Source organism: Lycorma delicatula, chromosome 1 (assembly GCF_047948215.1).
Source record: "Lycorma delicatula isolate Av1 chromosome 1, ASM4794821v1, whole genome shotgun sequence".
Classification (NCBI taxonomy): domain Eukaryota; kingdom Metazoa; phylum Arthropoda; class Insecta; order Hemiptera; family Fulgoridae; genus Lycorma; species Lycorma delicatula.
In genome coordinates this window covers 399,361,317-399,385,099 of record NC_134455.1, presented here as the reverse complement: position 1 = coordinate 399,385,099, position 23,783 = coordinate 399,361,317, and the positions used below count along the sequence as shown (strand labels likewise).

Genomic DNA, 23,783 nt, shown 5'->3' with positions numbered 1-23,783 from the left:
TGAACAGCAAAGGTATTTGCCGTAAAAGAATTTTATACTTCTCATATCTACTGTACTATTGTTATTAATACGAGACTCGTACAAGACTAGTGGTTAAAAGTGTTAGGACAAGCAGTCAATATCTTTTGTCAACGGGACTGTGAATTCTAGTTTTCATTATTTATCTCTGTGAATAAATCCTGACGATTACTTTAAATTCTGTATGTATATTTTGAATGTAATCTCTGTTTATTTTTTTTATTTTTTATGGACACGTAATAATATTATTCTGATTATTATTATTGTGGTTTGATTACTACGATTGATATTTATTTACTATTTTCCATTAATTGTTTTATTACTGTCGCTTACTATTATTTTATTACCACTGTCATTATCATTGATTTTTTTAATAAATTATAATTATATAAATATTCTAAATCGTTAATCTCTCAATATCCTGATCGAGCCGTGAACACGCGAAAATATACATGCACAGCTAATTTTGGGTGCTATTATTTTTGCACATTTGTTTGGATTGTATCCGGATAACAGAGTACAATCCACACGCATTATATCCGTCACCATAGCAATTGATGCCCGTAAAAAAAATTGGATTTAATTGGTTAAAATAGAGTTTTTTGAAATAATCATCTTCAGAGGTTTCACAAAAAAAACGTATCGTTTAGCTTTACATCCTATAATGAGGTAGACATTATATTTTGTTAATATATCCAGTCCGATGTGCTTCGTGTAAGAGTAGTTTGGCAACTATTATCAAAATACACGAATGAATTTATTCAGTTAGAAATTTGGTCTGAGTAAAATGTCTGAATAAATCGACGATCACGAAAACTATCAAAATAGATAAAACAAATTTTTTTTCTTACAAATATTTCACGTTCAAAGATTAATTTATTTTCAAACATTAACCGACAGCTGTTATGAAACACCAACAGCCCCAAAGAAACATTATTTTTTTACTAAACATTTTAGGAAACCGAACGTTAGTACGAAACGATGGCAAGAGTTGTTAGATCTCATCATTCAGGTTTCTTCTGCGCAATAACGTAACAAAGAATAAACGATCATGCTATCCACTGTTTAAGGAGAAATATGTTTGTCAAGGAAATAAAGAATACTTTTGAGAGGTCACCCCCTCTGTTGAATGGGAATATAGGTTACTTTTACTGTTGGCACGAAGCAAGACTGCATTTAATAGCTCCGTTTAAAGTCAAGATGATTTGAGCAGAACAGATAAAACTGAAACTAGATTATTATAACTGTTGTATTTCTTGTCTGCTTGGAGCTATTTGGATGGAGAGTGCTCCTTAATTCTATCAACATGCAGTGAACATTCTGATGTTTTCTTTACATTACTGTAGGCTAACTCTCACCGGACGTAGTATGAAATTTTGTCAATAGATTTTGCGAAATGATAACTCCGTTATTTAGGTCCTTGGATCAGGTTTTGTCATAAAACAATGCATTTTTTTATATTTTATATTGTGTATTTCTTTCATAATTTTATCTCCCTCTATGAATCATGAGACCTTGCCGTCGGTGAGGGGGCTTGAGCGCTCAGTGATACAGAGCAGCTGACCGAAGGTGCAACCACATCGGAGAGATATCTGTTGAGAGTCAGACTAAGGAATGATTCCTGAAAAAGGGCAGCAGCTCTTTCAGTAGTTAAGGGCGTAAGTCAGAACGACTTAAACGACTGAGTGAAAGATTTTCGAAATGTGGTGCTATAAGAGAGTGTTAATCAGATGGGTGGATAAAGTGACAAATAAAGAGGTGTTGCGGCGGCAAATACATGAAGAAAGAAGCATTTGGAAAAATATAGCTTTAAGTGTGTAATATAATATATCCTAATTTCAATTTTGTTTTCTGAACTAAAGGCAAAAATTCTTGGGCCTAGTGAAATGTCACAATAATGATCGACTAGATAATGTTTTCTCAAGAACCTATGTTCTCGGAACGATAACAGAGATCTGATCTCTTGAACGGTGAATGTTACATGTTGACTGAAAACTCACAGACAGGATAGACAGACGTCAAAGATTGTTATACTAACCGCACATCCATCTCATTGTTGGAAATATATTCTGATAGATGGACAGTAACTAGTAAAGGTGCATCTACTAGATTATTGACGATAAACTTAACAGTTGTAAATGTATTATTTTGATAGTTAATTTTTCTTCCTCTACGAGTCATGAGACCTTACCGATAGTGAAGGGGTGAGTGCTCAGTGATACAGAGTAGTTAGACCGAAGATGCAACCGTATCAGAGAAGTACCTGTTGAGAGCCAGACTAAGAAATGATTCCTGAAAGAGGGCAGCAACTCTTTCAATAGTTGTTAAGGGCATAGGTCAGGAGGACTTAAACGGCCATATCAACATCACTCAATCTTCTCATCACTGCGCAGGTCAAAGCAATGGAAAACTACAAATGCTTTTTCCAACTGTAGCTCTCTGCAGTTTTTAGCAGAGAAATCGTTTTCCATAGACTACACAGAGGATGACTGTGCAAAATTAATTTCAAGTATAGTATTTAAGGTAATTCCTTCATTCTTTATTATCAGTATTCCTTTTTTCAACTTTTTGATGGATTACAGGTTTTTTAATACTAATAGCTTTAATGGTAGTTTAATTTTCTTTACTTTAAATTTTTGAAATGAAAACTTCTTTAGGCGCGTTGCGCGGAGATTTTGAGATATACTTTTGCATGGGAAAATAAAACAACTGACTCGTAAGCAAAAATCGTCACAAGACGCTAGAGCTATATATATTATAAATGGGTTAGTTCTCATAACGTATAACACATGGCGCTGATGTGTGACCGCGTACTTTAAAAATAGTTTTATATAGGTTTTTTAAAAATTGTTGGTTTTAGCTAATTTAGAGATGAAATAATTTTTAACAATTAAAAATTAGTATGAATTGATAAAATATTTATTTTTAGCAGTATAATTTATTTTAATTAAATAAATACCAACTTAATAATTTTTAACTCTATTCAAATAGTTTCACATCAATCAATGTCATCTATTGCATTTTAAGACAACTAATCAAGACCAGCACTATGTACATTGTACATTTTAAAATTTAAATAGATGCAAACAGTGCATTGGTACATTCTAAAAAGAATGCAATAAATTATACTTCTATAAATATACATATAAGCATAGCACACGCAATGCGGTAGATAAAGCATATATTTTATATGCCATTCGAGATATTCAAAAGAATAAAAATTATTTTTTCACATTTACAATTCCTAATAATTTACTTATAGTTAATTCACTAAATTTTATTAGGATAATTGAATTATGGAGAATAATGAAGATAGTAGTCACAGTTCAATTAACAGTCAGAAAAGAAATACAGATGAAGAAAGCGATGATGATACTTATAAAATGAATAAAAAAGATGAAAGTTCAAAAGAATTATGAAGCTTACGTAATCAGCGATATAGGAAAACACAAAAGAGAAAATTTTCAGAACAGACACGCCGATGAAAAACCCAGACAAAAAGAATTATCGAATTGATAACTCATTAATTCAGAATAGTAAAGCTAACTGGCAATACATCATGAGAAGAAAAGTATTAATTAGAGTGATGCTAGAAGGTGTAAAAAAGAAAGGGTGGAAATTAGCAAAGATTACAGACAATCTAACAGGAAATGGGAAATATCAGGATAATAGAATTTTAACTGGGAATAGAGAAGAATAGGCAGACATAGCGCAAAGGACTTGTCTAAGTGCAGATAACCACAATACAATACTCAATACAATACTTTGGCTTACAAGAAAGCCCCTTATTACACTTAAGGTTCAAACAAACGCAATAAAATAATTCTAAACCAATGAACAACCACAAATAAAGTATTTCCTGAAATAAATTGTAATTTCTATTAAATTAATTAACTGTTAAAAAGACCTTCCCACCAATTTATTAAAACAAAATTATAAGATTTTCTTTTACAAAAGAAATCTGTAGATGAATTTCTAAATAATATAATTAAAAAAATAAAATAAAAAAGCCCAGAATTTTTTTAACAATTGAAGAACATAAGAAAGAAGCCGTAATAAGAAAGGGAGTCCGACAAGGATGTTCCCTATCTCCGTTACTTTTTAATCTTTACATAGAACTAGCAGTTTATGATGTTAAAGAACAATTTAGATTCGGAGTAACAGTACAAGGTGAAAAGATGAAGATGCTACGATTTGCTGATGATATAGTAATTCTAGCCGAGAGTAAAAAGGATTTAGAAGAAACAATGAACGGCATAGATGAAGTCCTACGCAAGAACTATCGCATGAAAATAAACAAGAACAAAACAAAAGTAATGAAATGTAGTAGAAATAACAAAGATGGACCGCTGAATGTGAAAATAGGAGGAGAAAAGATTATGGAGGTAGAAGAATTTTGTTATTTGGGAAGTAAAATTACTAAAGATGGACGAAGCAGGAGCGATATAAAATGCCGAATAGTACAAGCTAAACGAGCCTTCAGTAAGAAATATAATTTGTTTACATCAAAAATTAATTTAAATGTCAGGAAAAGATTTTTGAAAGTGTATGTTTGGAGTGTCGCTTTATATGGAAGTGAAAGGACAATCGGAGTATCTGAGAAGAAAAGAATAGAAGCTTTTGAAATGTGGTGCTATAGGAGAATGTTAAAAATCAGATGGGTGGGTAAAGTGACAAATGAAGAGGTATTGCGACAAATAGATGAAGAAAGAAAAAAAACATAGTTAAAAGAAGAGACAGACTTTATAGGCCACATACTAAGGCATCCTGGAATAGTCGCTTTAATATTGGAAGGACAGGTAGAAGGGAAAGATTGTGTAGGCAGGCCACGTTTGGAATATGTAAAACAAATTGTTAGGGATGTAGTATGTAGAGGGTATACTGAAATGAAACGACTAGCACTAGATAGGGGATCTTGGAGAGCTGCATCAAGCCAGTCAAATGACTGAAGACAAAAAAAAAATATATAAAAATATGCTCAAAAAATGTTCAATAATGCTTTCTTAATTATGATTTATTTTATATATTTAGTATTTTCAAAATATTTACCATATTATTTCATGTTTATATTTTAAATTATTAATTACTGTGGTTAAAGCCTTTTTTATGTTAAAATCTACTCTATTCAAGTTCAGCACAGTTTCCCTTGATCCAACCTGCTAAATGCTGAAACAATCCCTTAGTTTATCTATGGAGTACCTATCTGTTCCGGAAGCAGTTTTTTTAACGTATTATTATGTACCAATAATATTACCTTGAAACCAAATATTTATTTTACTTTTACTAGTTACATAAAACTGTAATAATTAATGGAACAAAACTATTTTACAAATTAAATTTCTCAAGGAAGAATAAATGAAATTAAACAATCTTGCTATTAATTACTCAGGCATTGGTACAGAACTATACTAAAAAAAAATCTTATAATTCTGATGTAGAAACAAGTACTGGTCATTGCTTGAATTACGTGAAGCATGTCCTAATAGATTAAAAAGAAAATTAACGTAAAACCAATTAAAAAATTTAATTGCATTTGCTAACAGTATTTTTTTTTAAAAAGACCTCATAAAAAAATTACTTAGTATTAGTAGTATATAAAATTATTTTATTCAGATCGGTATGTAAAGTGGCCTACCTACATGGATAATAAAAGGAAGTACTTAGCGTTTATCAGAAAGAATCAAGAGAAAGTGTGCAGAAATCTTGATTAGAGCACCATCACATATAAAAATTAATTAATAAAAAGGAGAAATATTATGAGATAATTAGAATAGATGTGTGACATATATACTTATGTAAAGACAGGACAGAATACATCAGGAAAGAGTTAGAAGAAAAGTAGGAAGGCATTAATAGAAAAAATACTAATTAGAAGTTATTATTTAAACATAAATCAGAAAATTTAAATTAAAAATTTATTATATTTATAAAAAACATCTTACAATTTAATTTTGAAAAAATTGATCTTTTAAATTAGATACATTATCGCAAACTACAATGGAATCTTTTTACTCTTCTCATAGATCAAAGTGTTTTATATTATTATGTGAGAATCATATTCTTGATTTGAAATAGAATTTTAAATTTAATAATATCTATCAGGCTACACAATACACATTTACATACAATCACTGGAAAAACACTGGATTACTGCCAAACAGTGAACCAACAGCCCCATTTTAATTCATGAAAACTTCAATATTTTAATTTTTAAAGCACTTCCAAGTTATAAATAATATTGTAATACATTGGGAAATATTGAGTAATTATAATAAACATCTAATTATGATGACTTGTTTAATGTTTCTGTTCTACTAAACCATTCAAAGCAGAACAGTATGGTTTCATTTTGTAGCAAACACAGCAAAGCAGTATGATTTCATTTTGTAGCAAATGAAGTCAATTTGAATGTCTCAAGCGTCCAAAACTTTTATACGTTGAGGAACAGAAATTCTGTTCTGTTTTAGTAGTAGAAATTCTACTACTATCGTTAAAGATAATACTACCCGCATAATTATCAAGTATAAATCTGTTAATTGGAAAGTTAAATATATTAACTTATCCTTGAATGTACATTTATGAAATGCAATATTTGCTGAAAAGAATGGTCAGTTATTATTAAAAAACCAAAAACCTTTTTAATACACCAGGCAGTGGACCTGTTTTCGTATAATTCAACAGAATACTTCAGACTATGTGAAAGAACTTTATTGTGTTTCCTCTGCCAGTTTTAATAAATTATTAAACTATTTAAAAAACTTTCCTACAAATTTATCTAAAATGTTATTAAAAGATTTTCTTTTACGAAAAGAATTTATTAATACTTTACTAAATAAAATACTACTAATACTTTATTAATACTTTACTAATACTAAATAAAATACTACTTAATAAAAAAAAAAAAATATAAACTTTCACATAAATATGCATTCAAAATAATTTTAAATGCTAACTTCTGAATTATGAATTATTTTGTAGTGATTTTTTATATTTAATATACTTACCTTAAAATTGATTTGTTTGTATTTAAATAATTAATATGGATTTTAAACTCATTAATTTTTTATGTTATAATCTGTTAACCTTTGAACCACATCACAATTTTAACCAAACATAAAGTTGGATAGTTACAATTCATCCAATCACTGATTTTTTGAAATACTGACAGAATTTTCAAATTGTGATAAGTAATTGTATATCTTCAGATACTGTGGTATCATCAACAAAGAGTAAATCAATGAATTTTTTGTGGTGCATTGAACTTTAAAATAAAATTTATTTCTACCAATAAGTATATTTATCTAAAAATGAAGCGGACAACATAGAAGAAAAATTAACTAATTTTATCGTATACTTAACTGTACTTGTATCATAAAATAAATATTGAATTAAAAATAAATTACATTATAGAGAAGAAAAAACTGCTTCTTTCCAGAAGGCGTAATAAATCAATGAAAGGGAGAAATTATTCTGCATGCTTGTTTATGATGAAACAAAAGTAAGTGTTGTACATAATTCAATCATAATTTTAAAATGAACTGGCTACAATTGTGTTTATAGAACACTGATATAAACATTGATCCATTTATAAAAGTAAAAGCACAACATATACTAAAAATACTGATGCAATAGTGGAACGAGTGCTTATTCACAAGTACACTTACACAAGTAATAAATTCTATGATATTTAAAATCTTTTTGACACTTCTCTTCATTTATTGAATAATAAACTTATGTTACAAATAAATAAAAAAATAAAAAAATATCACTAAACTGATGACTTTTATTCAGATATTGCAAATATACTTGTAAGGATATTTCAAATTATCCTGCATAACCATTTCATTTATATAGGAAAAAATGTAAGCTTGAGAATAAGCTAGATAAGGGGTGGTTCAATTTCACAAAAAAGCAAAAGTAAATTTAATTGGCAGATTATTCTTGGAAGAAATACTGAGCTTCATAATGTTTATAGATATGTTGAAAAGCATAAAATAAGTGTGATAACGCTTAAAAAAAATAAACTTTTCTGTATTAAGTTTTGGATGAATAAATTAAAAATAAATCATAGACCATATCCTACAACAGATTATACTTCATAAATTTTAAGAAAGTGACCAAAGTGTGAGAAGGCAGGAATAGATTAGTTACAAGATAAAACTGTAGCTCAAGATGGATCTACAGAGGAGAATGTGTCAAAAGTGAGTTAATAACCCTACAAATCTACCTTTTAAACTGATATACACTTTCTTATACTTTATTAGACAGATATTACATGATTTAAAGATAATAAAATTATCTTTTATTAGTGTGTTCTCATGCCTTTGGTCAGTGGAAATCTTGGCATATCATAATAACAAGTTTCATATCTATCAACAGATGGAAGGTATCATTTCAACTCTACTACAATAATCTTTTTAGAATAGATGCCATATAGGAGAGCATACACTGATAAACAAAAATGTTTATAAATAAAAGTACAGTAAAAACTTTATCACAGTTTTGTTCTATAGCATAGGATAACAAAAAATTCAAAATTTAAACAATTAATATTTTTCTTTTTTACGTTTACATGTTAAGCCCACATTGAATGGGCATAATAAAAAGACTGCCATATTATAAAAAAATAATATTTTAATGAAATACACAGGTGAAAAACCTACAACTTAAAAATAAGAAAAGGAGTTTGCTGAAATAACACAATGAAACTGTAGTTTGAACAAGAGATACTGATTTCTGTAATGTGGAAATGTTTATATAATTTAAAAAACCTTAGGAAAACCTTAGGTTTTCCCAATGAAGTTTCTTAAATTTTTGAAGAGAAATGCTTTAAATATCATTTTAACATTAGGCTGTGAATCATTAAACTATAACAATCCAATAATAATAATGACAAAAAAGTAGAAAAAATTTAATTACCTCTGTAGACAATGTAACTTTGTCTTTACTTTTCACGTAACTAAGTTTTCAACTTAGTTACGTGAAAAAATTTGCAACGAGATCGTCAGAGAAATCTTCTCTACAAGCAAATGAAAGAATTACTCAAATTATCTATTAGATAAGATTTAAACATATGTAAAAAATAAAAATGAATTGAAATCTCCACTAAAGTTTGTTAAAACATTTTGGAAGAAATAATGAATTCTGTTGTTCGTAACAAATTCAATCTTAAAATAAGAAAAAGCAAAAATAATGAAATTTAAGAGAAAGTAACATTAATTACAATAATATTATGATAGAGGACATGATGGGGAAAACAAGCTGAGAAAATTAGGTAAGTTACTTTTATGGAAAAGTGGGAAGAGAATTTGTAGATGCAGATAATTTGTAGTAAATGGAGAGAATAACAAGACTGCAGAAATAATACCAAAAGAAAGTCCCAGGAAATGAATAATTAAGATGAGGGAGGATGTAAACAAGAAATGTGAATTAGTGGTGGTGAGAACACCACACAGAGGATGAATGTAGGCAGGAAAAGTTAAAATGGGAAGATAGATAATTCAACATCTAATCCACGAGTTTGAATGAATGATTAACATGAAGAAGAAAGGGCATGCATGGTAAAGCATTAGTAACAATATTTAATAACAATAACAATATTTAGTAACAATATTTAAAATGGATTAAAACACTCTTAATAAAGGGATAAAGATGAAAAAATATGTTTTTTAAAGATAAAATTTGGAGCTTTGAAAGTTGATCATTTTTCTAACCAAACAACCTAAGCTGAGGAAATTATTTTGAAAATAATAAACATTTTTTTTAAATGTTTATTATTTTTTTTTTTTAAATGTTTATTTTTTCAAAATAAACATGTTTATTATAATAATAAAGAACTGTGATATGTTATAGCAATGAATAGCCTGCACATCATGATATATCACAGTTCTTTATTATTATAATAAACATGTTTATTTTGAAAAAATAAACATTTAAAAAAATTAAATAATAAACATTTTAAAAAAATGTTAACACATTATAACATGTCAAGTGATTGACATTATTAAATATTTAAGAAAGATAAGCTTATATATCAGAAGTTATAGTATTTTGTACTAAACCAGTAGAATTGGAAAGGAATTCTAGATTTTAGAAGATACAAGTTTACCACACATATGGAGACTGGTCTTATTTGCAATCTTCTGGAAAATGTAAAATAGAAAAGTGATTGGCATTATTAAATATTTAAGAAAGATAAGCTTATATATCAGAAGTTATAGTATTTTTTACTAAACCAGTAGAATTGGATGGAAATTCTAGATTTTAGAGGATATAAGTTTACCACACATATGGAGACTACTGGTTTTATTTGCAATCTTCTGGAAAATGTAAAATAGAAAAGTGATTGGCATTATTAAATATTTAAGAAAGATAAGCTTATATATCAGAAGTTATAGTATTTTGTACTAAACCAGTAGAATTGGATGGAAATTCTAGATTTTAGAGGATATAAGTTTACCACACATATGGAGACTACTGGTTTTATTTGCAATCTTCTGGAAAGGAAACAAGAGTCCCTAGACACTATCACAGGGAACTTAAGAATAATTTAGTTACGATAGAATGGTAAATTAAGACAATAGATACTTTATTAGAAGTTGATTGAGGGTAGAACATATTCTGTCTGGTGATGTAGAGCATCATATTTATGTTATAATAACATAAACTTAACCTTTATAGTGCCTACGTTCGGTTTTACGGACTTCAGAATTTTATTAGGAAAATTACGGGCTTGAGAATTCTGTTTGAAAAATGCCAACGTCCAAAAAACCTGGACGTCTGAAATTATATTTTGAGCATCTGGAAAATTGTTCATAAAATAATTAATGTTACATTAGCATTTTTATGTTACAGTAATGTGAACGTAATGCAATTAAATAAATATTTTGGTCGACTTATTAGAAATATATATAACTTACCACCAAACTCGGCAAAATAAAAAGGTAAAAAAAAAACAAATACCAATAGTCGACTTTCGCAGGATCAGGCATCATCAGTCGGTACATAATTCTACAATTACATCAACAAATAACAAAAACCAAAATGAAATAAAAACTTACAAACAAACACTCCAAGACCACGAAATTTGCAACGCCATTGCCAATACCCACATCGGAATATTTAAAACGTCAAACTACATTGTTATTCCGTTGCCAACTGCTACAACGCACTATATCTTTAATTAAAACATAATCTTCAAAAACGATCTGTTAATTAATCATTTCGAACTTTTGTTTAAATTTATAAATATAATATTTTTCAAGTATACTCATTTTTTATTGTTGTAACAAATATCAAAAATGTTTAAATTATTTTTATAATCAGAAATACTACACTTACATTGCAACAAATGGTTGGCCATATTAGACACCTCTCTTTTTCTCTAAGCATTTTAATGTTCCATAAATATTTATTAAAAGATTGTTAGTTTACCAATATAAATTTTATTAGGAATTTGTGCATTGTAACAGCACCACAATCATTGGGCGGTTATAAACCATCGCAACTGGTGGCGAGTTATTTATTTTAAATAAATTAGAAGAAGAAATAAAGTTGCTCCTGTGTGAAAGGCATTAAAGCGCAACCATGTCATCCAACTTTTGATGTGGTATCTCAACCGGCATTTTAATCGCTACAGGAACAACCTATATCTACTGTTCCGATAGGCATCAGAACTCAGCGCCTTTTCTCTGCTCAAAAGAAAAGAAGGCCCTTGACGGCCTTCTCTTTTAATTACTGCTTTGATCTTTGTCAGTATAATAAAAAGAATACAAATCGATATTGCGAACATTTTTTTATAAATTGCCTGAATCCTGATGCTACAGCATATGCGGATGCGGATGGCTCTAAAAACATTAATTCTGTTAGCTGTGATTTTTGTATTTGACAGCAGAACATATTTGTTTGGCTTCCCATGTTTTCATGAGTGTCTTGCAGGCAATTAGTAATGTGTACTCCAATTAACCCTGTTGTCTGTGAGATTCAGCGTGTTATTACCGCAATATGGTTGGGGATCCAGCAGAAGCTTGATCCCAACCATATTGAGATTTCAGGTAATGAGCGCGCTGATGTGCAGCAAAGGAGGCTTGTTTCCAGCTTCCTTTCACCAATCGCATCGCTTCCAACGATCTCTGTTTCCTAAATAGGGTGGTTCATGATGAATGGCAATGTGAATGGAATGCTACCATGAACAATAAAAATTCACTCAATTAAGAAAACTGTCACCGTGGAACTTCTCGAGCAGAAATTACCGTCGAGAGGAGGTTATTATCAGCCATTTGCGAATAGGGCACTCTAGGCTGACTCTTTGATATCTGATAACTCAAAAGATTGTGCTCGCTGTGACTACCGACTGATAATTGCATCACATGTTAGATCTTAGATAGCGCCCATGAAACTCTATTATATTACGATTATATATCAGAGGCTGTAACTTTCTGTTTATTCTGATTAAAGAAGTGGCAATGGCTTCACATTTGATGTGTCTGGTTTTTTAAAATGTTAAATTACAGCTCGCTCAAATTAAAATCAGCTTTGAATATCATCACATCTATTGTTAAATACAGGGCCATGTTTATAGTCAATCAGGATGTGTCGTAGGGATCCGTGCTGTTACCCATATTGTGGAATGTTGTCTAAGATGAGCTCTGGAGCTTAACAATCCCTGAGGGTGTTGCCTGGTCACCTTTATTGATGCCTTTATTCTGGTCTTAGTGGACAGGACCAAGCAGAACATGATGAACAGGGGCAACAAAGCCATTAAGTTAAGTGAGAGGTGGGCTATTCAATAAATATCTGTAACTGGTCATGGAGAAGACAAAAATGTTGGTCTTGGCCAGAAGGCAGAGGCAGAGGAGACTGGTTCATACAAGATGTCTCTGTGCTTCCCAATACTTTGGTGAAGAGCTTTGGGGCATAGCTATACAGGAAGCATTTCTTATGATACATATATATATATAAAAATGTGGTTAAACCAGCGAGACAGTGGTGGCACTGAGCAAGCTTCTTACATTAACGAACCAAGAACCTTGAAATAGCGTGTGTACTGAACTCCAAGACTCACTCTCTAGTAATTTTTTCAAGGTAGCTAGATGTTTCATCTAACACAACTCTTTGAATTTGGGTGTTCATGAAAATATTATGTGAGAAGGTAATAAACATTCAGGAAATTGTTCCTGATACAACCGTCTTGCCTTAGGGATGTACCAATGTTCGAGACGGTACATTAAATACATATCAGCCATTTCTAAGTTAGCGAAAATATGATTCTCATTACCTGTCATTGTGAACAAGATAATGGTAAAAAAATTACTAATTTAATCTTACAGCACAGATCATATTCACATGGTCATTAGCAAAAGACAGACTAGTATAGTTTTTATTAATATTAAAATAAACATCAATATGATAGTAGTGAAGGTTAATATTGATAACTGAAAGACTTTAGTAAAATGTCAATACTAATGTTTATATGTTGATCACTATGAATTCAATACTACAAAATTGATTTTGTTGAAAACTGTTGTCTGTAAAGGAAGAAATACTAAGTATGCACAATAAAATATAATAAAACTTCAGTTTTATACACTCATACTTAAAAAAAGACAGTACCCTGTGCTCATACATACCATTGCTTATTGTAAATTAAAGATCTAAAATCAGTAACCCCTTGAATTAAAGATACTACTTTAAATACTTCATTCAAGAATCAAAATATGTATTATTTAATCCTTTAACTACAAGTGAGCTAACTGTGGTTTCCTGCTTCTTAATATAATATTTATGAAGAGAAAATAATGTAATGTAAAAAAAAATATATTTCATACCTCTTCATACGAAGTCATATTTATTACCTTCATGGAATCCTTAATCACAATCTGATAGATTAATAAATTAATCATTATAACAGGATAATAAATATTTATTACTTTAAATTTGATTTTTTTTTATATTAATAAAGATAACTTATAAAACTGAGAAACCATGGAAAACGAAATTAATTTCCATAGAAACCTTTATGAAAAAAATTAACTTAAGAATATCTTTATTCATGTTCAGTTTAAATGTAATTATTTTCATTCTGTTCCACATTACGGGAAATAAAAAACTTAACAGTAGGAAATAATTCTGCAACCAATTCTTTCTTAACTGGCTAAAAAACGTTTTCTTAATGGTTTCATATATGCACTAACTTTCCTAGCTACAAACAAGATTTTTATTTTATTGGTAATTCTTCGAATTGATTCATCCGCCAGGATGCTCTCAGCATTATAGCACTTTCGGTTATTTACTTGTGAATAAGTAATAATATAAGGTGCATAATATATGGCGATACAATATATTAATACAGGAGGCGGCAGTATCGCAGTAAATTGCTTCTCGGCCTCTGGCTCCGTACTGTAAACTTGCACTGCAATACCGTTGCGATTTTCTGCAACAACAGTATTTTACGTACACGTCGTCGGGACTGTACAACATTCTGTGGCAGTTAGTCAACCAACCTACGTTGCGGCGAAGTGTTATACGAAACAGCGGAAAAATGTGTTGCAGGAAGGCCGCCGTCGGCTAAATAAAGACGTTTTCTTTGTGTGTCGGTGTTCCCATCTTTGCAGTTCGTGGAGCCAAGGAAAGTTCCAGATCCTCTGGCAGGTTCGGGAAGCGATTTCGCTCCGACCTCGCCGGTGGTCTAGAGTAGGAGCTCTTAACCTTGACTGTTTCGAACGGGGTTCCGTGAGGACAGGTGGCCTTGCTGCAGCTGTAGTGCCTGACAGTGCAGTTGGTGTATTTTCTCGTTAGTAAGCTGCTATGGAGCAATCCCGGGGACATTGTCTCGAGAACTTGGTTGGTTTGGCCAAGGACTGACTTGGTTACCAGTGACCCCTTCCTGCCGAGAAATTCACTGTCAGTTCTCCGCCGAGGCCAGGGTCCTCTAAGCTAGTCATGGAGGTCTCCACAAGGGGGGCGGGCCCTACCCTCTCGTGCAGTGGCGGATTGCACGAAAAATCTTGCCAATACCTCTGCGTCGAACTGTGCGGTGAAGAGTTCGGTCGGAACTGTGCAGGGAGAGCAAGGGAGTATAAGTTTGCCTAGGGCAACGAGGGCAGAGGAGCCCGAAATCCTCAAAGCGATAGACAGCCAAAATCCAGCGTTGGATATGGCTGTCGAAGACTTTCTCAAGGGGACCAAGGTGGTCCGGCAGTTAAGGCGGAAGGAAGCCTCAAAGAGCCACTGGGTGATCCGGCAGGTCTTGGTGGCTGGTGGTTGGGTGTTGTCATTGCGTCCTTGCAGGACACAAGGCAAGGACCTAGTTAGACCGCGCCTGCAAAGTGCGTTTCTTATGTCTTTGTGAAAGGCTTTGATGCTGGACACTGGGTCGGGGGTAAGTAATGCAGGTCGCACGACATACCCCGGGCAAAGATCGTGCATAATGCGGCATATGGCGACACCTGAATTGGGAGAAGCTTTCGAGAACGGTCGTCACCATATTGAACGCTCGCGTCTGGGGCAGTTAAGCCTGCACCATCCCCGGGCGGCCACCACTGAAGCCATGAGAATCCTTGAGGACTACGACCTCGAGGTCCTCTTGGTCCAGGAGCCGTACACGGTCGAGGATAGTGTGGTCGGCTTCCACGGGGTTGATGTTATTCATTCTCATGGGGAACGGCCGCTCTCTGCAGTCGTAGTCAGCCCGGGGATTGTTGGGTGTCTTCTGGATGCCTCAATTTTCTGACAAGCAGTTCACCGTCGTGCAAGTCACGAGGGGTACGCTCGATGTTGTACTGGTGTCTGGATACTTCCAGCTTGGATGGAGTATTAATGGCTTGGCGAAGTTGGGGCAGATTCTGGACGGTCTCCTGAGCATCAGAATGTTGGTTGTTCTGGACGCTAAAGCCAGGTCAGCAGTTATCGGCCCATCAGTCTCTTTTCGGTAATTGGCAAGTTGCTTGAAAGGCTGGTTGTGGAATGGCTCTGGGAAAACATCGATATGAACTCACTTCTAAATCGAGACCAGTATGGCTTTATGAAAGGGGTTGGCACCGAGGATTTCATCTTAAATGCTCTTGCTGAGGTGGAAAGCGCCGACTGTAAATATGTTTTGGCAATTTTTATAGACAGAGGCAGCATTTCTATCCTTGTGTTGGAGTTCTGTCCACTATGAGTTGGAACGCTGCAATGTTCCCGTAGCCCTGCAGGCCTTAGTACGTGACTACTTGTCTGATCGCACGGCTCTGTTTAAGGATGTGCAGCTAATTGTAGAAAGTACCTAGTAGTAGCTCGCGATGGAAGCATGGCAGCAAGATGGCCCGCCCCGACTAAGGGAAGGTCCTTGTATTGATTTATACAGGATCTGGGGGGATGGTATGCCTCTTCTTCGTTTTAAGGGCAACAGGAGCCCGAGTGCTCTCCAACCATGTAAATTTAAACCATTATTTGTTTCGGTTCCGCCTGGCAGCTGATGAGCTGTGCGTCTGCAGGGAGATCCATTCGAACACATGATGTTCGGCTGCCCTGTTCTTGGTGGGGGGGGGGGGGGCAGAACTCAGGCCATCCTGGAACTTAGAGGTCAAGGGGAAAATTGGCCACTCACAAGCGGCGAGTCAATGTGGCGGGTGCCGTATTGTCGGACTGTGTGGACGTTCCTTGATGCAGTTGCTTTGTTCAGCCGACATCAGTAGTTTGCCTAAGGGAAAAGACTCCCACCGCGCTGCTGTAGGAAGCTAACCAAGAGATATGGCTGGCTACCAGCCAGATTAAGGCTCCAAGCGCTTTAATGGTGAACAGGTATTTGCTGGCATTCAGCAACCTAGGTGTGGCAGCGAATTCCTGCTGTCTTTGACGAGATAAATTTAATTATTGATAGTCATATATGTATTAGTAGTTGACAGGATGCACCTACCCATTTTAGTGATATATGACAAGTGGGTGATGGGACACACAAGTGAGTGGTGTATTGTACCACGCTTATTTTGCTCACGCTTTTAGGTTAGTTCTAGGAGCTAGTTAGGACACTGGTCGCTAAACTGTTTCGAGGCTGAGTAGCCGTTTGTAGCACAGGCATTTGTTCTTATGCTTTTGGGCAACCGAATGGGGTTGGTGGCAGGAGAAATGTCAAGCAAGCAAAAACAAAGAAAAAACAGGAGGCAGTATGCTGCCGGTGTTATTATATTAATTTCATTTGCGTTAAAAAATAACATTAAATTCTAGCATGTGATTGGGTGTAAATATGTTAATAAGAACATAACAAATATGCAGTATGAAAATTAATACTAGGTCTTCCAGTTTAATAACTGGAAATAAAAATCACCTGGAATGTGCAATGTAAAAACAAAAAAGGGTATTTTAGTAAGAGTTAATTAAAATGTTTCAATAGAAGACTTCAGGTTATCCAGATGCCAGTGTTATTCTCACCAGAAGGAAGAAAAATCGCTTATCATCGTTCATTAGACCCTTCAAGTGCCAGTTCCAGGATCAAATGTATGCAGAGTTAATAGAAGTTAGCTAACAGTGAGTGCAAAATTATTTATTTTACTACTAGTAAAAGTAGAAGTATACTTTCAGGTTCTATGGAACTTCACAACATCTAACAAAACCGAAGACACTACTAAATTATGAGTTAAAAATCTAAATCCAAATTACTATTCTATTTTAATTCTTTAGAATATCTAAAATATCAGGCTTTATGGACACAAAAGTACATAGGGATTAAACTAGAATAGGGACAGGTAAGTAAGGGAAAGAATAATGGAGAAATATGAATTTTTTTTAAATGCTATTACAAGAGTTACAGAATAAGCATTAGATTTTGACAGAGTAGGTAAATGTGGAATTATTTATCCTTAATAAAGCCAATATTGAAAAATAACTCTGGATAAAAATAAAGTAAAATTATTTAACATATGATTCCATCAGGGATTTTTTCATACTTGGAATACACATTAATTCATATCAACAACACATTGACCAGTTTATTTTAAGTTGCCCAAACTTCAATTTTTTTTCGCATTAGAATATTAGATAATTCAACGATATGAAAATTAGACTTAAATAATGTTATATATTTTTTAATATCTGCACTCTTCATTTATGTTACATTACACTACACTACTATTACACACATTTTTAACACTACCAAACTCATGAATGTTTTCTAAAATCTAAAACATTTTCATATCTTTAAAATTATAACATGTAGTCTGTAAACTGAAAAAAGCATCTGAATTTACTGCTAGATCTTCAATAGCTACAACAGTTTTACGGTTTTATTTTATTGATTATTGTTAATCAATAGTGTTTAAATCATTAAAAAAACAATTGGGGTAATGTATAACATTCTAATACAATCTGTTGATCAGATCTCAAATTTATTCAAGCCAAAACCATCACCTCTTAACCTATTATTATAGCCACTAAGTAAAACAGTAATATATTACCAACCTGAAGTCTCGAGTCAGTGTTTTCTATGGCAAAGTATTGTTAGTATAGCGCATAAAACTTTCAACATCTCTCTAAAAAAATTTTATCATTTGCTTGGGGTTAGACTATCAAGGTTGATACATCTTGAGACATGAGGTTCACGAACAACATTACCAAAGAAAACCTAGATCTTTGCAATGCTGCATACCACTATTCTAGAGGTTTAGTCCACTTTAGATCATGTACACTTAATCTGACATTGACATGTGATTGCTCTGGCCAATGGATACATCTTGACGCATGAGGCTTCATGAACAATATTACTAAATAAATCCTAAATAAATCCTTTGTGATGCTAGGTAAAATCAATCTAGGGGTTTAGCTTACCCTGGATAATTTACATATTATTTCCATTGGCATGTGACTGTCCTGGCCGATTGATACTTCTTAATGCATAAAACAATATTATAAGAGATGCTATATGGATGCAATGCTGTGTATATACTGATTAAGATAATCAGATTATTTATAGTCATGTAGTTACTTATGATTATACATAAACTAATCTATTTGTGAGAATTATGATTTATTCTATTTAACTTTGATTCATTGTATATTTAAATAAGTGAATATAATTACAATTTATGTTTTGAGATAACTATTACTTACTATTTGTCATTCATAAATGATCACAATTTGTTCTAAACATGAATTTAGACATTTCCATTATGACTTGGCAATATGTGCCTTGTAATTTTGTTATCTTGATAAATACAACACTACGATTTTATAAGTTGTGTACAATTGCATGATATTATTACATTACATTTTAAGTGTTAATTGTACCTTTTTTGTTTTTAACATAAGTTACTGTATAGATCATTTATTTGTTACATTATTGTCTGCACTACTTCATATGTATAATTGTATTAAACCTGCAATTCAAAAACTGTTATTTTTACCATTCTTATTACTTGTAAATTTGATCATAATTTAAATGAGTAAATAACTTTGTAAGACTTTTTGGAGAGCAGTGTATGCTCAGTCCTGACATTTTCTTTCTAAAAATGTAAACAAACTTGTTATTTTGGTATTGCCATGGTTACCAGTTGTTTGTACTTATTATGTTAATATGAATTATTAAAATTAGTACGAAGTCATATTTATTACCTTCATGGAATCCTTAATCACAATCTGATAGATTAATAAATTAATCATTATAACAGGATAATAAATATTTATTACTTTAAATTTGATTTTTTTTATATTAATAAAGATAACTTATAAAACTGAGAAACCATGGAAATCGAAATTCATTTCCATAGAAACCTTTATGAAAAAAATTAACTTAAGAATATCTTTATTCATGTTCAGTTTAAATGTAATTGTTTTCATTCTGTTCCACATTATGGGAAATAAAAAACTTAAAATGCAGTAGGAAATAATTCTGCAACCAATTCTTTCTTAACTGGCTAAAAAACGTTTTCTTAATGGTTTCATATATGCACTAACTTTCCTAGCTACAAACAAGATTTTTATTTTATTGGTAATTCTTGGAATTGATTCATCCACCAGGATGCTCTCAGCATTATAGCACTTTCGGTTATTTACTTGTGAATAAGTAATAATATAAGGTGCATAATATATGGCGATACAATATATTAATACAGGAGGCGGCAGTATCGCAGTAAATTGCTTCTCGGCCTCTGGCTCCGTACTGTAAACTTGCAGCTAGCGCGATCGGCGATCCCGTACCGCTATGTCAGACTGATGCGGTCATATCTGCTAGACCGACATTTTGTCGTGCGCGTAGGGGAAACGATTTCCTCTACCAGAGAAATAGCCGCTGGGGTTCCCCAAGGAGCAGTACTTTCCCCGTTCTTGTACACTTTGTACGTGAACGATATGCCGCTGTCGGAAGGGGTCAAAACGGCCCTTTACGCAGACGACAAGGCATATTTCTACGAATCCGCAAATGTGGATTACGCGGTCCGGAGGCTCCAAAGGCAGCTGGACTGAGTGGAACCGTGGCTCGACATGTGGAGAATCGGGGTCAACGGTGAAACATCGGTGGCCGTGATGTTCACATGCAAGACACGAAAACCGACCAGAGAGCTGGAAATCTCAGGGGAGAAAATCCCTTTTGAGAAAACAGTTAAGTACCTGGGGGTGGTGTTGGACAGGCGGCTTACCTTCGGCGAACATGTAAATTATGCGACCCGGAGGGCTAAGGCCGCCAGAGCCTCGCTATACCCAGTGCTGAACAGTGCCAGCCCGTACCCACTGGCAACTAAGCTCCTCATTTTTCGGCTGTACGTACTGCCGATTCTAACATATGCTTACCCGGCATGGGGGGCAGTGTTGAGCTCCTCGCTTCAAAAGAAGATCGAGGCCGTCCAAAACATCGCGTTGCGGACGATCTTTGGAGCTCCGTGGTTCGTCAGGAACGCCACTCTCCGATCTGATGCGAGATTTCAATCCGTGTCCGAGGTGGGGGTGGCGCAGGCGCGCAGACTGTTCGGGAGAGCGGCTGTGTCCGAACACAGTCATCTTCGGGACATCTGCCGAGAGGACCCAACTCCGACAGTTGTAAGGAAGCGGCCTCACGCCGTACTGGACGAACCACCGTGATGGTGCGGTGCGGTAGCCGAAAATCGACAAACCAGGCTTAGGGGCCTCCATATCGCATGAGCCATAAACGGAATAGTGCGTCAGACGCGTTTCCGGGGTCGCGAGTGAAAAGTTTTCGCGAGTTATATAGTTTGAAGACGTCAAACACGGTAAGTCGCGCATAAAACAAAAACGCGGTCTAAATTTAAAAAAACTTACAGTAAGACAAAATATCCCAGCAATTGCGACTCCTCCGGAAAAGGGGACGCATTGCTCCCTCCTTATAGCTAGTGCCCCGTTGTGGCGTATTCCTGCTAGCCTATTAAAGAGTTAGCACCGAAAGGACTTCAGTGGACGGTCTGAAGGGGAATTACGTCGGGAGGACAGGCTTTATAAGCCTAGCCTTCCGCGGTCGGCCCATGAAATGGGTTCGATAACGCTGGTTTACAACGGATTGGAATGCAATTAAATCCGTCTTAAATTCACTAAAATAATAATAGACAAAACTTGAAAAATTAGATCCGAGATTAAAAAATAATCCTTTTAAAAACAAGCCCGATTAGAATGATCCAGCAGCAAGGGACTCTGTCCAGGTTCTGCGATAAAGTAGGGAGTAATAGACTCCTGCCAACTTTGCATTCCATTCCATTCCATAAACTTGCACTGCAATACCGTTGCGATTTTCTGCAACAACAGTATTTTACGTACACGTCGTCGGGACTGTACAACATTCTGTGGCAGTTAGTCAACCAACCTACGTTTACGCGCCTATTTCTACTTATTAATGAGCCAATGTCGTAAATGTCTCGTAATTCGAGGCAATATAACAACAACTTAAGTCGGCAACTGCTAGTCACCGGTTAGTATGGATTCTTTTTTCTATGGATTCTTTTCTACGGTTAGAATATAATACTTTTGTAACAAAAAGTCTAACTAAAAATTTCACTCTATCGGCTAACATTTTACAACCAGTTTGTCTTCAGATTCTTATTGTACCTTTGTCTATAAAAGAAGTTACACAAAATTTTTTTACCAAATAGCTTTGTAGACTTTAGTTTACTTAGAAAGAAACAAGTACAACTAAATATGATTTTCCAGTTTCTTATTATTCAGAAGTTAATTAAATCAAGTAAAATCATTAAATATGCATAAATCACTCAGCCAACACAAAAAATATAATTGTAACTATAACAAACAGTAACACAGTAGGTTAAAATAATTACCTCTTTTGAGCTGTCCAAGTGGAAGGATATATCTGTTGTGGAGAATCATCTCTACTTTCTCCTCCAGACCACATTCCTTCTCCTTCTTCAGTATATGCAGAATCCTTTCAAAAAAGTAAAAAAAAACTGCATAAAATGTTTGAAAAAGAAAATCACTAAAGCCCAGCTAAAAATTAAATTATATAAATAGTTAAAAAATATTACTACATTAATACCACATAGTCTTAAATAAAAATTAAATTACAGAAACTGAGTAAGGCAATTTACCTTACTTAATTCTTACTTTGTTAACTAATGAAATTTCTGTAAACAAAGGGCTTACAACATTGATGTAGTATTTGCCTTATATTGTTAATATATACATACAGAAGGGGAATACCAAGGGGGATTTAGGCCATGGAGAGGTTGCCCGGAACAAATAATATCCCTAAAACTTATGATGGACTTATATTAAAGACGGAAAAAACAACTAATAATCACCTTCGTCGACTTTAAAAGGGCCTATGATTGTATACACCGACCATCCATGCTGAATATTCTGAGAAACCTGGGCCTTCACCCTAAACTCGTAAACATGATAAAATTAACTTTAACCGATACCCAGTCCAGAGTGAAATTCAGAGGTGAACTCTCTCAACCCTTCTACATAAAAACTGGATTGAGGCAAGGAGACGGCCTCTCACCACTCCTTTTTAACTGCGCCCTCGAATTTGTCATGAGAAAATGGTATGAAATAAATCCCAAAAATATAAAAACGGGTACTAAGAAAAACTCCATCACACTAAATCGCCTAGGATTTGCAGATGACCTCGCTCTTTTAGCAAATAATATTCAAGAAGCCAAAACACAAATCATGAGCCTTCAAAACCTAGCACAAAAGATAGGGCTTCATATCTCTTTCGAAAAAACTGAACTGATGGCCACAGATCCTCTGGTAATAGAGCGCATTACGGTAAACGATCAGAAAATTAAAATAGTAAAACAATTTAAATATCTAGCGGAAATAATAACTTATAATTTAAATGAAAAAGTGACATGGCAAAACAGGACAAATAAAATGATTAAATCCCAAAAATTAACTCGGTCAACATATAACAAAAAATGCCTTTCTGCTAAAACAAAACTTAAACATTATAAAACTGTAGTACAGCCAGAAGTCACCTACGGAAGCGAGACCCTTTTCAAAATCACTCAGAAAAACCGAATCGAAAAAATTCTGAAAATAGAGAGGAGAATTGTCAGAACGTGTATCGATAAAAAACACCAAAAAGAAGGCCGATGGTGGATTGTGCCAAATGAGGTGGTGTATCGAGAAATAGAGCCTGTTACTGATACTATGCGGAAAAAAAGAATCTCTTTCTTCGGTCATCTCATAAGGACACCGCAAACAAGACCGTCAAGAAATATCATTGAAAAGCTCTGGTTCCAAAAGCTAGAAGTAGGATGGATCAAAGAAATTAGAGAAGATATGATAGAATTGGGAATTTCCCTGACCAACCTACAGAATAAAACTGGAAA

General features: G+C 33.7%; 1 long non-coding RNA gene across 2 annotated transcripts in view; it reads right to left on the bottom strand.

Moving 5' to 3' along the window:
• Positions 1-22,376, bottom strand: part of LOC142318483 (uncharacterized) — a 38,082-nt gene extending 15,706 nt beyond the window's left edge. Inside the window, exon 1 of one of the 2 annotated variants that reach the window (XR_012754943.1) lies at positions 22,266-22,376. This is a non-coding gene — a long non-coding RNA (uncharacterized LOC142318483). Of the gene's footprint in view, positions 1-10,980; positions 11,074-22,265 lie in introns of those variants that run through there. The other variant, XR_012754944.1, reaches the window with a different exon arrangement.
• Positions 22,377-23,783: the final 1,407 nt, after the last annotated feature.